Here is a 7,714-nt window from a genome sequence, read left to right as displayed (position 1 = left end):
CCTTACGCTCCGAAGTACCTACCGACTATTGCAGTTGTAGTGTGCGGGCAGACGTCACTGGGTATCGCTGACCTTGACCCTATAAGTTTACATAGAGTACAAAGAACTTGTATGTCGGTGCTGTCTCTTTAACTAAATGCACATTTCCTCCTAAAATAATAAAAAAAAGAAATTGCAGTAAACGTAAAGTGAATGTTTCCCCTTTGAAAGCCATTTTTGCATGTAAATTTGTGCATTTTGTGCTGATTCATTTCTTAAAGTTTATATTGACTGGAGCTCTCCGAATCCCATGCGTTGACATAGAGTGAAATGATAAAGTTCTTGATACCTGCAGCCACCTCCAGGGGGAACTCAGGAGCTAACTGCATACGGTTTATAACTTGAATGCAATAATAAAGCAGAATGCCGTAAGCTCATGATCTCCCTCTAGTGGTGGCAGCCAGAATTTGCTCCTTTTAACTCTATGCAGTAGATTTGGAGCTCTGTATCAGAAAAGCTGAGCTACGATATTGAATATAGTGTTAAAGGCGGACATTCACCTGAAGTTGCTTTTTCATCCAGTCACTTAAAGGGGTTATCCGAGTTATGGGAAAAAAAATAAAACCTAACAAAATTAATCAGGATATACATATACATTAGTCAAGCTTGATTTTTTGAAAAAAAAAACGATCTTTACACCTTTTCTAGGTTCTGTTATTGCTGTGTTTACATGCAGCAGTAACAACAATGACTCATCTCTCCCTCATGAATATTTGTGGGAGGGGTTGATCATCATGATGGCACTGTTTAGGGGAGGGGGGATCTGTGGATGGCACTGTTTAGGGGGGAGATCTGTGTGGATGGCACTGTTTAGGGGAGGGGGATCTGTGGTCTGTGGATGGCACTGTAGGGGGATCTGTGGATGGCACTGTAGGGGGATCTGTGGATGGCACTGTTTAGGGGGGAGATCTGTGTGGATGGCACTGTTTAGGGGAGGGGGGATCTGTGGATGGCACTGTAGGGGGATCTGTGGATAGCACTGCCTGCCATCCACAGACCACAGATCCACCTACAGTGCCATCCACAGATCCCCCTCCCCGACGCTCACAGCAGCAGTACTAATCATTCACTTCATTTTTCTATGCAGAGCTATTTTATTATTATTTTGAAATCTATGAGTCTCTGACTCTTACTTTGCTGAGCTCCGGTAACAACAGCAGGCAGCGTTCATTCACTGACGTCACGCGCCTGCTCCGCCTAGTGGGAGGAGCAGGCGCGTGACGTCAGTGACAGTGAGTGAGCGCCGCCCCCCGAACTGCCTGCTCTGCTATTACCGGAGTACAGAGGCAAGAATGCAAGTAAAGAGCTCACTACAGCTCCCTGTATATTCTAATCCCCAGGCAAGCGTCCCTGTCACCATGGGAACGCTTGGGGGTTAGAATATACCATCGGATTTGAGTTTTTTACGATCTCACTGAGCTCGAAAAACTCAGATCCGATGGTATATTCTAACCAGGCAAGCGTCCCCGTCACCATGGGAACGCCTGGGGGTTAGAATATTTTATACCATTGGATGGATCTTCTGACTGTCACTATGCTTGGCCAGCTCGGGGCCCCAACCAGTTCGGGGCCCCAAGCTATTGCTGGTTTTGCCTGACCTATTAGCCGAAGGGAGGAACTTTGAGGTAGCCGCGGCACAAGTGAGGATCGCGCATGCGCGATCAACTCACAGCCGCACGGACTGTAATCCAGAGAGGTGGGGGCGTGGCCAAGGCTGATGACGTTCCGTTTACATGGCTTAGTCACTCCGACAAGCAGAGAGCTCCATGTAAACGGAACGTCACAGCTGATGACGTGGGCGGTCACATGACTCTTTAGTGTAGCAGAGAAACGGCACAAGATAGGTACTGCAAGTTATTTAGGAAAACTAATGTATAGGGGAAATAAAGCCATAGAGAGAAATTAAGTTAACTCGGATAACCCCTTTAAAATTCGATAGGATATGCTGTAAATGTCTGATAAGTGCAGCTCCTACCTCAAGAATGGGGCCTGGATATGAATGCAGAGCTCACTGTGCGTGTACGACTTTCTCCATCACTGCCATTGGACTTCCCGAAAATAGGCGACTGCTGACTGTTATTTTCGGCAGTCCCATAGTAGTGAATGGAGGTTGGCCATTGGTGCGTGCCCTTCATTCATTTTGGGCCCCTGTTTAAAGGGGTTGTCCGGTCTTTTACTATTGATGACCTATCCCCAGGATAGGTCATTAATATCAGATCGGTGGGGCTCCGACACCCGGCACCCCCGCCCATCAGCTGTATGAGGAGACGTGCGCACACGTGCCATCTCCCTTCTCTCTTCCTGTCAGCTGCTGCCATCTATGGTCTTGGCCAATGACAGCAGCGGTGAACAGGAAGAGAGAAGGGAGACGGCACGTGCACACAGCATCTCCTCATATAGCTGGTCGTCTGGGGTGGTCGGACCCCTGCCGATCTGATATTGATGACCTATCCTGAAGATAGGATCGGGTCCCAGAGGTGAGACCAGCACTTATCGGACATTTCCGCCGTTGGAATGCCATAAATGTCCAAATGGGACAACCCCTTTAAGTCCCTTTCTAAGTCCTATTTGTATTTCGGAAAGCTGGGTGACAACGAACATGGTTTTCATTTCACTTCCCTCAATTCTTATCAAAGCTCCTGACAGGAAAAGCAGCCCTTTACACAGCAGTACATCTAATCTTGGTGGCCTCAATGGGTAGATATAACCACCAGTGTAAGAGAACTGGTTAATGTGGGGGGCTATAATGGCAGCCATATTGGTTGTAACCCTGCTTTCTCAGAAACAGATTTTTCATCTCTGCAGATACAAAGGACTTAAAGGGTTAGAAAAACTTGACCCCACGCCTGTCTCTGGGTTTTGCCTGGCAATATGGCTCAGCTCCATTAGGCACCATGCACACGACCGTTTCCATTCTGTGGTCCGCAAACCGCTGACCTACAAAACATGAATACCGGCTGTGTATGTTCTGCAATATACGAACTCCCCATCAGTAGAAATGCCAGAAAACAGACAAGAATAGGACATGTATAATTTAAGGAACGGCCACACCCTTAAAAATGAATGAGTCTGCGCGTGATCCACAAAAAATGCGGATTGGATGCGGACTAAAACTATGGTCGTGTACATGAGGCCTTAAAGGGCATCTGTCAGTAGTTTTGTACCTATGACACTCACTGACCTGTTACATGTGCGCTTGGCAGCTGAAGACATCTGTGTTGGTCCCATGTTCATATGTGCCCGCATTGCTGAGAAAAATTGTTTTAGGGCCCTTGTACACGACCGTATGCCCTCCGAGATATACAGTCCGTGAGGGGGCCATATGTCCCGGAGCGGCATTGATCGTGCGCACGGGAGCGCACAGCATAATAGATTACAATGATGCTGTGCACCTCGGGCTGCCCGCGGGGCTATTGTCCCACACTCATAAGATTATATGCGTGCGGGACAATAGCCCCGCGGGCGGCCCGACGTGCACAGCATCATTGTAATCTATTATGCTGTGCGCTCCCGTGCGCACGATCAATGCTTCTCTAGGACATATGGCCCCCTCACGGACCGTATATCTCGGAGGGCATACGGTCGTGTGCAAGGGCCCTTAATGTATGAAAATGAGCCTCTATTAGCAACGGGGGCGTTGCCGTTACACCTAGAAGCTCTGCTCTCTCTGCAACTGCCGCACCCTCTGCACTTTGATTGACAGAACCAGGCAGTATATACATTATCACGCCTGGTCCTGTCAATCAAAGTGCAGAGGGCGCACAGGTCAGCCAGCGTCATAGGTACACATCTGCTGACAGATGCCCTTTAAAGTGAATGGGGCTGAGCTGCGATACCGCATGCAGCCTGTGGACAGGGGTGGTGCTGTTTTGGGAAGAAGGCATCCATATTTTTCCTAATCCTAGACAACCCAATGTATTTATTTAATTTTAGGAGGAAATGTTCTAGAACAGCCTTTTGGGCCTTTTCACTCTGCATTAGCCATGTGTGTCCGAGGTTACGTTCAGTAGAGAGAAACGGAAACCAGGCGCCTACAGGCCAATGGAGGCTGATGGAACACTCTTTTCTCTTCCATTAGTATAATTTAGGCCTACGTTCTCATTTACTATATAGGCCGGGTGCATACGGTAAACGTACGCTGCAGGCGCAGTTTGAAAAGACCCTACCTGTGTCTTGACTTTTTTTTTTTTTTTATCCTGTAGCGATATATGGAATATCTCTATGACTGTCTGATGTCCCGCAGTGCGACCCCTGACCACTACCTATAGAATAATGTCCTGCAGTGCTACCCCCGACACTTACCTATAGACTTGATTCAGATTTATCAGAGCGTTATGAAATAGCCATGCATGGCCGACCACGTATTCATCATGCGGTTTATTCTGCAAATATATAACCATCCTTTAAGGAGCTAAAAGCGTTTGCCGTAGAAATATTGAGGTAGACAAGTCGCTTATACGTAAATATTTGATGGGGCTGAGCGTAGGGGCTTGAGAAGGCAGCCTATCGATGTGTAATACTGAAAAGTAGGCTGCGGCTCCACGCTGACTTTTGGCTGGGGGTACCTCAGTCTTTCCTATAGGCGACCATGTTGGAATTCTTTCAATTATCGCGCAACTTTTTTTTTTTTTAATCCTATAAGGAAATGTTAAGGTTGAGCCTAATGCATATAGAATAGGGATAGATAGTCGAATTTGCAGCCTTACACTGTTGTGTAGATGTCAATTCTCATCAGTCATCTCACTATCATCTCAGACAGGATTACAGTGACAGGTAATGATATATAGATAACACAGGATCCACCACTGACAGTAGGTGGAGGGTCACAGCTCACCTCCTCCCCCATCCTGCACAGGTCACAATGCAGAGGGATAGTCTGTGGAATTGCAGCCTAGAGATGGCTATATATATATTACAGGAATGAAAGCTCTATGTACAGGGAATGTACAGTGTTTTTTCTAAATCAGGTTTTTCATGTTTAATGTATTTTTTTCAGAATATTGTTTACCAGAAATTCAGCAATTTTAACACCAACCACTGAGTCTCACAATAGGCCGCTTTCAGACGAGCTCATTTACAATCCGTATATAGTCCAGATTTTATATCCCGGATTCCGCTGCTAATGTAAATGAATAGAGCTATCCACATGGGCGTATAGTTTCCGTCAACATTCAAAATTCGCAGCATGTCCGAGTTTTGTTCGGATTTGTTTCCAAATGAAATCCTGAAGCAATACTGATGGTATATCCTCAGGAATCCGGAGCCAGAATACTGACGGATCTCAATACGCTTGAGTGACACTGTTGTGTAGATGGCACTTCCCAGCAGTCATCTCATTGTCATCACAGAAAGGATTACAGGGACTGGTAATTATACATATAGTTAGGATCCCCCAATCACAATGCTTGATGGTCACAGGTCACCAAGCATGCCACCAACACTCTCCAATAGAAGTCATTGTCTCGTATCCAGACTACAGGTTCCTATGGACCACTTGGCTGCCGCAAAGCAAAGACCTACAGGTTCCTATGGTCCATGTGTCTGCTGTAAAACAATGACTACAGGTTCCTGTGCTCCACTTGGCTGTCGTAAAGCAACAGGTTTCTATGGACCACGTGGCTGCTGTAAAGCAATAGGCTACAGGTTCCTATGGTCCACGTGGCTGCTGTAAAGCATGTCTGTGAATGTTAACAGCAACTCAGGCAAGATCGCCGTCCCCATAATCATGTACAGAAAATAAATAAAAAACTTAAAGATAAAAAGAATATGTAGCATTACTGGATATTGATTGTGCAGGGAGACACCCCCAACTGGTAACACCCATCCGAACCTTTATTGCAGACCGCTGGCAATTCATTCATAGACTTTGAGGAGGAATAATAGAGGGATGGCGCAACATAGAGTTATATGAAAAAATGCTCCAGAATGATTACAAGGGATGCAAGTAGATACTAGAACAGGAGAGGTGAGAGACTCCTTCAAGTTACATTTGCTTTGTTCCCTCCATTTCTATAAGAAGTTCTGCTGGTTGCAGTTTCAGCTTTATTCTGTAGGTATAAAAGTAAGATTAGGTTCCATAATGCACTGGTACCAATACGCCAGCAGAATGGCAAATGCGATAGGTCCACTGGGATAGGGGGGAGTTACACTTTAAGACCACAGACTCACTAAAGAAGACTACCGTATATTGGCATCAGAACTGAAAATTCTTGATAGGTTGATTGATATACTTCATGTTACAGTCCAGAGCTGTATTTATAATTCTGCTGGATGCCATTGTAAACTGTTAGGGTCCATTCACACGTCCGTTTTTTCTTTCCTGATCTGTTCCGTTTTTTTCTGGAACAGATCTGGACCCATTCATTTTCAATGGGTCCTGGAAAAAAACGGACAGCACAATGTGTGCTGTCCGTTTCCGTTGTTCCGTTCCGCATGTCCGTTTAAATATAAAACATGTCCTATTCTTTTCCTGAAAAATCGGATCCTGGTACAATACAAAGTCAATGGATCCGCAAAAAACGGAAGACATTCGGATGTCCTTACGTATGTCATCCGTTTTATACGGAATCCGTTCCTGGAAATTACATTTTAATTTTTTTTTTTTTTTTTTTTAAAGAAATCCAAACAACTTTATTTGCTTATTGAAATTTAAACATGTTTCCGTTTTTTGCGGATCCGCAAAAAACGGATGACATACGGAAACATTTTCAGGAACAACGGATCCGCAAAAAACGGACAGAAAATCGGATTATAGAAAAATACTGACGTGTGAATGTAGCCTAAGGGGGTGTTGTCCATCTTAATATTATTTTGTAAAGAAAAGTCTGGGACACTTATAAGAATAATAAAAAATAAAAAAAAGCCTACTCCCTGCCCCAAAGCCCCCACCAATCCAGCACAGTTACTCCATCCTCCCTACTGTGCCCGTATATCACAAGCGACTGCTGCAGCCAGTCACTGGTGTCCATATACTGCCGAGGCCGTATGGTCGACTGCATTGGTCAGCGTACGGGCACATCACCGCTGAAGTCTAAACATTACATCATGGCTGCAGCGGTGGGAAAGGTAGCTAGTTGTAAGCCTTTGTTCATTGGGTTACGGCACAATGCAGATCACAAAAAATGGCTCTGGAAGATTCCAGCTCTGAAGCCTGCAATATTATGAATTCTGCTCTGGACTTTAAGATAGGCATGTACATTTGTTCTATATGCAAGTGGTGTTAAAAGATGGACGCTTTGTTCTGGACTTTTAGTTGCCGGCCTCCTGTGCTTTGGTTAGGTCTAGGGATGAGCGAATCGACATCCGAAGTTGATTCGCATAAAACTTTGTTTGAATACTGTACGGAGCGAGCGCTCCGTACAGTATTAAAATGTATTGGCTCAGATGAGCCGAAGTTATTACTTTGCGAAGTCTCGCTCTGTACAGTATTTAAACGAAGTTTTATGCGAATCGACTTCGGATGTTTCATCCGAAGTCGATTCGCTTATCCCTAGACCTAACCAAAGCACAGGAGGCGCTCATCCCTAGTTAGGTCATCAGTGTATGACTAGGGGGATCCATTCACTTGAATGAGCGTCAGTACCACTGTCATACCCCTAAGTACAGCACTGGGCCCAATGAAGGGGCTGCGGTACTCCAGTGGAGACTGCACTCATCAGTTAAAGATCCTGGATGA

The 7,714-nt window shown here is 45.5% G+C and overlaps 1 protein-coding gene across 1 annotated transcript in view; it reads right to left on the bottom strand.

Moving 5' to 3' along the window:
* Nucleotides 1-35: 35 nt before the first annotated feature.
* Nucleotides 36-7,714, bottom strand: part of C11H14orf28 (chromosome 11 C14orf28 homolog) — a 41,096-nt gene continuing 33,417 nt past the window's right edge. The window contains exon 7 of the transcript XR_005774800.1: nt 36-150. The gene's annotated coding sequence lies outside the window, so the exon portion shown is untranslated. The remainder of the gene's footprint in view (nt 151-7,714) is intronic.

The sequence above is a fragment of the Bufo bufo genome, chromosome 11 (assembly GCF_905171765.1).
Source record: "Bufo bufo chromosome 11, aBufBuf1.1, whole genome shotgun sequence".
Lineage (NCBI taxonomy): Eukaryota > Metazoa > Chordata > Amphibia > Anura > Bufonidae > Bufo > Bufo bufo.
This window is presented reverse-complemented; position numbering and strand designations above follow the sequence as displayed.